This window comes from Urocampus carinirostris, unplaced genomic scaffold (genome assembly GCF_059441175.1).
Source record: "Urocampus carinirostris isolate Australia breed hairy pipefish unplaced genomic scaffold, RoL_Ucar_1.0 HiC_scaffold_38, whole genome shotgun sequence".
Classification (NCBI taxonomy): Eukaryota; Metazoa; Chordata; class Actinopteri; order Syngnathiformes; family Syngnathidae; genus Urocampus; species Urocampus carinirostris.
In genome coordinates, this window is record NW_028283145.1 from 211,008 (window position 1) to 220,163 (window position 9,156).

The window sequence follows — 9,156 nt, forward strand, 5'->3', positions numbered from 1 at the left end:
TTTTGTATGGTGAAAAAGGTGATTCTGTTTTCCATTCCTATTTTTGTGTATTTGAACAGCAGTGCTACCTTGGCGTAGTTGTTTCCAGACAAAAATATATATAGAAGAAAATCCCCAGCAAGCGTTCCAAATTTCAGCTTGGGCAGGGTATCCCAAAACTTCTTGTAATGATGGACACTTCAAAAAGGGCAATGTTGTCACAAATTTCTTCTGTGCTGGAGACTTTTGGACATTTATTATATGGTAGTTTAACCAAATCTGCCAACTGCCACAGGCAGCTTTCATAAAAAATAACCGCTTTCACGTCAACAAGACAGGGGTGCCACAAAGTAAAATAAATACGAATTTATCGACCTATGATTTCTTAGAAAACTTAACATTGGTATGATGGTTCATGTAGTTTTGAATAGTATTCATACCAATGTATTTTACTAAATGAAAGTTGTTTTTTGTTCCAATAGAAGGTACAAACTATTACAGAATGTCCCTTTAAGTTAAATAAAAAAATTATCAAGGAAAAACAAACCAATCACCAAAAATCTTCCTTTTCAGACAATATGTTTTAGCATGGGCAGCACGGCGGCGCAGTGGTTAGCGCTTGTGCGGCACAGTTCATGTCATGGGAACCTGTCGTGGGTTCAAATCCAGCTCCAGACTTTCTGTGCGGAGTTTGTATGTTCTCCCCGTGCTTGCGTGGGTTTCCTCCGGGCACTCCGGTTTCCTCCCACGTTCCATTTCAGGTGAATTGACCGGTCCAAATTGTCCCTAGGTGTGAATGAGTGAATGAGTTGTCTGTCCCTGTGTGCCCTGCGATTGGCTGGCAACCAGTTCAGGGTGTCCCCTGCCCACTGCCCGGAGATAGCTGGGATGGGCTCCAGCCCCCCCGCGACCCTGAGGAGGATAAGCGGTACGGCTGATGAGATGAGATGAGATGTTTTAGCATGTTGAAAACCTATTGGGTGCTCTAATAGCTGTAGGAATAGCTTATATTATGTTTATTTCATTCAGAATGTAATTTGGTGGTTACCGGTTTGGCCAGCAGGATTCCCACCCAAATTAAATTGACCTAGCCTCATATTGTATTTCGCATTTTTTCATGAAGGTAGCAATACTGTAAATACATTTCAATTTTAGCTTGGACTAATCATTTTTCAGTTCATTGATATGGATATTGATTAATAATTTCAAAAAGAAAATAGTAGCGACACACAAATAACTGAATCAAACGAAAGAATAAAAAGACATTGTTGACACAAAAGCCCTTGCAGTATTAGAAAACATGAGTGAGGGAAGAAATTCGGACGAAATAATGAAATTACTGTTCCATCAACCCGTAAAGATTATCAACTCATTTAAATGAATGGGCTGTTTTTAATAGCATGTTAGAAATGAAATGTTATTTGCACAGCAATCAAACGGTTTATTGTAAAATTATTTCTGTCCTACCTTTAGGTCAGACAAAGCAGCACGTGAGGGGAAGGAATAAAAAGGTCTTGGGGATTAGCCGCATGGCGGGAAATTAAAACCCTCCTCAGAAAACTCTGTATAATATTTTTTGCATCCCACAGACGAATTATAGGGAAAAGGAGAACCATGGTTTGGTTTTGCCATGTTCCAGGCTGGGGAGATGAGGCTGTGGCGTTCAGCCTTCTTCCTCATTGTACCCAGGCGGCCTAAGCTAGCAAGACCTCCCCTCCTTCAAGCATGTGTGAAAGCAGCAGAAAGAAGAAGAGGAAGTCTAAGAAGAATAAGAAACTAGTAGTTGTGTCATTGACAACAATAGCAGAATCACTGCCACCAATAGTCTCTTGTTCAGCACCCAGGAAAGCTGACTTAGGCATTTTCTGTGGGCGCTCAAGTTTTTTCCGAGCAACAGTTCCGTGTTTGGTTTGGATGATACAAGACCTTGGTTTTGCAGCTTTCTCAATGACTTTTGCTGGTGTTTTCCAAATCTTCTCAATTATTTGATCGGAATGGAAATCTATATTGTAGAATTCATTGAAATATCCAATTTTCCTATTTCACCTTGTGACTATGTATACGTTGTTTCAGCAATCCCTCTGGGCATGTTATTCAAATATTCAATTGGTGAAGGATGCCAGCAATTTTTTAAACCATCTGTGGACATCACTGTTTGGGAAAATGTGCCTGTCCAACAATCATTATCACAGGAAAAGACTTATCAGATCAGTGTGTAAAAAGGAAAATGTGCCAGTTCCATATGCCATGTCTTTTTCGAAAAAGTATGTTCTATTGATTGACGGGAAAAAAGCTGGTTGTTACCCAATTGCTATTTATTAAGAAACAAAGTACAAGAAACCTAGTTTTGGAATAATTCATGGGATATACCCAGCCAAAGTGCATACATTAAAATGTCTAGCAAAGACATTGAGGTTTAAATGTAGATTTTGTTCCACTAACCCTGAAACTGTAAATAAGTAATCTTGAAAACTTCAGGAAATTGTTAAGTGGGAAACAATTAGTTTCAAATATATGCTGGAAGGGTTTCAAATAATTAAACTCGCTTAAGCAGTTCAAACTACAAACTCTTGAAATAAGACAAAAAAAATGCAATGACAAAAATTTAGATTAATCTAAGAACAAAGACAAAAAGGTCACAAAAGCTACAATTGCTAACTATTTTTTGTAAACAAAAGTGAATAAAAGGTTTGGATTTGCTAATGTGAAGGCGGCAATCACACTGCTTAGCCCATGCACAATAGTTATACATTGCAAAAAAAAAATCAAAATTTGAAGACATAATCCCAAATTAATATAAGACAAAAGACATCTTGTTTAAAAAATACAATTGCAGTCATATAGAGACAAAAAAATAATCAAAACCCCAAAACAACAGCTCAAGTTTTTCCTGTGCCCCACTTCACACTTTGATACTTTAGACAAAGGGTAAGTTTTAAAAACAAAACAAAACCAACTTGTTCAATCACAGCGAAAGCACATTCAGTTTAAAATCAATCTTATCGACATAACTATCGTCAAATAATATTTGTCACAAATTTGCAATTCTAATATGCTTACATGTGATTCTAGGTAATGAAATCCACATAAAAGGCAAGCTTTCAATACAGGTATAAAATACATATATTGCAGATTCATACAATAACAATCATATTCAAAAACATTTTTAAAACCATGGGGGGTATTGGACGAAACCAAGATGAAAGTTAATCTTTTATCTTTTCTGATCCATGATTCTAAGATAGATCTTGGAGGTCTATTTGAGGATTTGGTAAATACGCATTTATCCCAACTTCTACAGCAGGCTTGACATAGCTGGGCTTTTTCATCCTGACTCCGGCAAACGTGCCCATTAAGGCAAACTCAATCAAGCCTTGATATTCTATATTCAAATTTTGGGTAAAGGGGCTGTCTTGATTAGGCCAACTCCATAAGATCTAACATATATTTACATGTGCATGCAAGAGATGCTTGAAAAGTAGTCCAAAAGATAAGACAATAGTGGAACATACTGAGGACATATTGTGGGAAATACTGTTAGTCATCAATTTCATATAATCAATCTGTCATGGTTGTCATGGCGCCCAACTGGCCCCCGCCATGTGGCGCTAGCTCTTGTCACGGTCGCCATGGCGCCCAATTGGTCGCGCCCTTGGGCGCCAGCTGAAGCTTGTTGACAGATTGGCTCCCTGTCAATACTTAAACGCTGTCCTGTCTGTAGACTTTCGTCGGTCCGTCTGCAAATCTCCGTTTTTTCTGTGTTTTTGTGCTTGATTTTCTCCCGCCACGATCTGTTTTGATTTCGACTTTTCCGTTCCCTCGCCACGGAAGTCCCACTTTTGCGGCTGAGCAACCTACTCCCCGCGACCATCGATCTCCGGATCGAGTGTGCTCTCCTATCTTTTTCCCCCCAATAAAACTGTAAGTAACGTTACTCGAGTGGGTCCTGTTTCCTGTTCTGGTTCATGACAGTATGGACCGACCACAAAATGGACCCAGCGAACGCTCACACAATCGCGGATTGGGGAGAGCTGGAAACTCCCTACGCTCTGCAGCAGTTGCACCGGACAGGGGGTGGGGTCTGGCAATTGTCCAGTGACGTCACCGCCCTTCAACTGCTGTTCCAGCGAAATCTACAGAACAAGCAGGGCCAGCAGGAGCAATTAGCTCTGATGACTGAGCTCCTGTCGCGTCGGCCGTCGGCAACGGCCCCGCCTCCCGGGGGCTCTCCTCCTGCCGTGCTGTCGTATTTCCCGCCCATTCGGCCCATGGACTCGCCTGCCATGATAATTGCTGTGCCTCGAATGGGGTTTCCGGGAAAAGTTGGGGCCGATCTGACCGAGGCTCCCGTCGGCCTCTCCTCCACACATGTTGGCCTCCTAAAAAAGGATAAGCTAATACATATCACTGACGTCAAAAGTACACAAATGTGTTCATTCAGTGCAAACTGTAAGCTCATATCAAGCAGAGTGATGACTGCTGGTCTCACTATCACTTGTGACCCCGAGTTTTTAATTAACTAGATAATCTGACTGCAAACTGAACAAGAAAACAGTTTTTCATCAGTGTGAGTTCTTGAGTGTCTTTAAAGCTTACTTTATAACTCATTTTGTTTTTATCACAAACTGAGCAAATACAATTTATTTTACCAGTGTAGATTATTCAACGTAATGCTCAGAATTCCGTTTTGTAGGCTGACAATGAACACGACAAATATATAACTTGCCAATAAAGAATTAGCAAAATCAACGACATTTCCCCAATTAAAAAAATTAAAAGCTACCCAACGTTTCGATTGAAGGTCGTGAGAGCATACCAGACCAGTCCCTGGGTAAGTTCGTAACATAGCCGCCCACCCGTACAAAAGAAAGGTTGCCTTCCACTCATACAAGTCAGTCTGGTTGCCGTTGGCACGGGAAAGCGAGCCCTCTCTTTAAATAACGCGGGTACGTTTCATGGGTGTTTCTCTGTGTGGCTTGGTGGTTTATAATCAGTTTTTCTGAGTCCAAACCCTAGAGCCAAAAAGGGGGAGTAGATCCTCAAAACTTGAGGATGAGACCATGAGACGAAACCCATGTTCGAAAAGTTCGGTTGACACAGCCAGACCTTACAATATTTCCGGGCACCTGATGCCTGACAAATGTGGTTTGCTGTTGCTGAGGACGTCACCAATAATACAAATGTGCTGGCAAAATATTCCAGTAAGTATACAATGACTTTACTCTAACTTGGCAAATCTCTCATGACCCAAAGTGTTTGGTGACACACCTGCTTCAGGCTGCTATGTCCGATGTCCTTTTTATAATATTTGTAGTTTGGGGTAAAAAGCCCTGAAAACCCACTGGGGAATCAGATTTTCCCATTGCCATCAGCAGTGCGCATCTAAACAAGCATTTTTTTCTTAGCGAACATTTGTAAAGATAAGCAAAATCCAAACCGAATTCGCTTAAACTCAACCAAAATTCGTTTTTTTCTCTTGTTTTGTCGCACCACCAGCTTGTGTCAAAAGACTGAGAAAAACTGCACTGAATTGTTCTGCCCATACTTAGTGCAATAGTATTGCTTTATTTTTATTTTTAATTTAATGGGCTTTTTTTAAATTGTTTTTGGAAAAGCACCCAAACCTGAAATTTTGTGTGACAAATAAGTGGTGTGGGTCATACTAATCCATACTTGGGTAACTATGACGATGTAACTGATGATTTGGGACCTACGATGATGTGACAACTTCTCCCACCTGACCAATCTCATCCAGGCCACCAAGGACCCAAGACTCAAGAAAAATAATTTCTTGTGGAACCAAGAAGGGACTGTAGGCCCAATGTCACCTACCGACACAACGACAATCAGGTGTCATCTTCAGCAAACGCCCAAAGTTTTCCAAAGGTGTCTGTGGGATCACGCCCCCAATAACCGTGATAAAGACAAAGGGAGGAATGTAGAGTATTCAACGTTTGGTCAGAATTCTGTTTTGCAATGTCAGAAAATGATCAAACAATGTCAAAACATATTCCCTTAAACGTGGTCCTTCCTCTTGGGTCGGGGGATTGACATTCCTCAAACTGATGCACATATCTACAGAGGAATTGGAAGGAGTAGGCGTTGTGAGGGCTTCATTACTTTTCATCTAAATGTGAATTCTGGGTGTGGGCTTGAGGAGGCATCAGTGAAAAGTTCCACATAAACCTTTACGCCTGGAACTCAAGTCCAAAACCCAGCTTGTGGCCACCGGCATTGATGTTCTTGCCATCGAGGAGGGCGGACAGCGTCAGCTTGATGCCTGGCTTTAGAGTCTGAGTTTATCCTAGGCCTATGAGACTGGAGTTGTTCACCTTTGCAGAGAAGGACGCGTCTGGGTCAATCTGGTACTTAGCGGCGATGCTAAAGCGAGTGTTGCTGTTGCCGGCAGTTCAAGCCAGATTGACGGCCGTCTCCAGCTGATTATACACCTTTTGGTAAATGGAGCCCCCAAACTCGGTGCCATCATTTTTATTGGTATGAAGCTGGAACTCGTCCGTCTTGTAGCCAACAGCAAAGTTGCTTTGGGTGATTCGGTTGCGGCCGGCCTCAAATGTCACCTGGTAGCAGGCCAGCCAGCCCTCGAAGCCCACCACGCCAGCGCCGTGCACAGCTGCGCCATTGATGTCATAGTTGACGTCACAGCCGAGGTTGATGTGGTCGCACTTGTAGCCAGTCTTCAGCTTGCCCCCTTTTTTGCCAGTGTTTGGTGAAAAGGAGGAGTTAAATGTCAGCTTGAGACCCTTGGCCAACTGATCCTCGATCGTGATTTCAGTGCCCAGCGTGTTGTCAGTGTTCCACTTCTCTGTGAAGGTAAGTCCGTGCTCAGACCACTTGTACTTGGTTTCCAGAGAGCCAGCCACCTTGCTGGTCTCCGTGTTGGCTGAGCCCGTGCTGGTGAATTCCAGTCCATTCTCAGACTTTGTTTTTAAGTCCAGCTTGATAAGCCCGAAGCCGTATCCCTTAGTGAAAACATACCGAGCAGACTTTCCAAGGTCAGCGTAGGTTGGGGGTACGGCCATGATCTGGATGGGCAATTTCCATTCCGGAAATTACGGACTGTCACGGTGAAAGGGAGTAGATGAATGACATATGAAGTGAATACTGTGTTTTAAGTCAATCACATAGATATGTTATCTGACTGACAATGCTGGAATTTGAGGTTGGGGAAGGGGGTTTTATCTGCATTTGCCGTAGTGTCACACTTGACCAGGCTGCTGTCTCTTTGATGCGTCAAGGTCTGCAACTGCAGCGCCGCTGTTCGATTCTCCGGCTGCACTTCCGGACCCGGGATTTCCATCCGTCGCTGCGATTTCTCGAGCTCTGCTCCTAGTAACAACCATATCAGACAACTTATTACCACACACAACTTTATCATACACATCTTGTTTTCCTAATTTAACGTTACTGCCCTATTGATCTTGGTTGGTCTCATTGACGGTGGCAGCGTGAGCCTTGGTACAGTGGTTCAGATAATACCAGGTTGAGCTGCCCTCGACCTGGACTGCGGTCGCATTGCCCTCACGACGGTGTATGGTCCCTCACGTCGAAACACCTTGATGTACACGAGATCCCCTGGGACCACCGTCTTCTTGAATGGTTGTTCGACCTTGGACTCTTGTCTCTTCACCTGCAGGTAGATGGCCTTCTGGACAGCCGTCAATTGTCTCATATGGTCTCTCAGTTCAGTTTGCAGTTGCTCAAGCTTATAGGGACCTCTCAGATCCGGCGCTGGCATTGGTCTGCCTGTTAGCATTTCATGCGGTGTTAAATGTGTCATTGATGAGTTTGCATGCGATAACTCATCAGCGCTAACGGTAGCGCATCCACCCAGTTGAGCTTAGTACTCGCACAGATCTTGTTTATCTTTGATTTTAATGTTCCATTTACTCTTTCCACCATCCCCTGACTTTGTGGGTGATACACCGCACCCAATCGTTGTTTGATGTGTAATTTTTTGTGGGATGCCCTTCACAACCTTTTGAACAAATGCCGCACCGTTATCTGAGCTTATTTCTGACGGTATACCAAATCGCGTAATAACATCTCTGATCAAAAACTTAATTACTGTTTCCGCACCTAGATCTTTTGATGGAACTGCTACATTTTATGATATTATTCTCTGCACAGATTTCATACTGGTTGAGCACTTTGTCTACAGTGGCCTGTAAATATGGAGACCAGTAACCTTGTTTTTTCAGCTTTTTTACAACCTCCCCCCTTGCACAATGATCTATATTGTCCGCTTCTGATATCAACATAGTCAGCAGTGACACTAGAGCAATAATCAGTCTTTCATGTGATCTCCAAAGTCCTTTTTTACCACGGGTAGTACCAGCTTGTGTCGCCTCTGGTATGGTAATAGACGATAGGCGGCGCCGTCATGCTTGTTTGGAAGGGTTGGTCAAGTACAGGTGCTTGAGTCTTCAATTTAATTTTGCAGGTCAGAGAGCTGCATCTGAGTGAGTTTCCGTTGTTCAGCTCTTTCTAAGTCCTGTTGCCTTTGTTGATCCTTTCTGAATTTTTCAATAGCGTGGACAACATGGTCGCGGAACTTCCTGTATGGCATTGAGGTTAACCCTACGACATCTTCCAGCTTACTCTGAACTCGTATTGGCAGGGCTCCGATGACTGCATTGCGGAACAGAGTCGAAAGTATAGGGCTGTTCTCCACTTCTTCCTCTGTTTCCTGCTTCAATCGTTTGAGCTGCCTGCCGATGTATGAAGCTGGGTTCTCAGTTTCGCAGAGAGTTTCACCTTTTAATGCCTTAGGGTCGATCTTGGCAGGGTATTCATCCCGTAGTGCTCTCCACACTACTGCACGGTAGGCGTTAAATTCAGTTCCATCCGCCATCACATCGACCATCCATCCATTGTTGCTGTGACGCAAAAGATTCTCCATCGCTGAAGCACCTACACATTGCGCCAATACTGACTTGATATCGCCGATGGCCAGCAGCTTGCCAATAGTCTCTTCAACAAACCGTCGAATCCACTTCCCAGCACCTTCATGTATGTCTGGCAGTCGGGAAATCAGTCCAGCAAGGTCGAGCGTCTGCCAAGGGATGTACTGACCTTTGTTTCCCTTGGTTAGAATCGGAAACTGACCAGGGTCTGTATATTTCTCCGGCGGCCGGATATTTGGCCTATATCTTAGGT

General features: G+C 43.3%; 1 long non-coding RNA gene and 1 pseudogene across 1 annotated transcript; both read right to left on the reverse strand.

The window, feature by feature from the left end:
- Positions 1-2,273: 2,273 nt before the first annotated feature.
- On the reverse strand, positions 2,274-5,994 carry LOC148345629 (uncharacterized). Its single transcript, XR_015848576.1, has 2 exons — positions 5,812-5,994; positions 2,274-4,358 (listed from the first exon to the last, which is right to left on the reverse strand). It is a non-coding gene; the product is annotated as an uncharacterized LOC148345629 (long non-coding RNA).
- A 34-nt stretch (positions 5,995-6,028) lies between these two features.
- Positions 6,029-7,170, reverse strand: LOC148345630 (non-selective voltage-gated ion channel VDAC1 pseudogene; annotated as a pseudogene).
- Between the last annotated feature and the right edge of the window lie 1,986 nt (positions 7,171-9,156).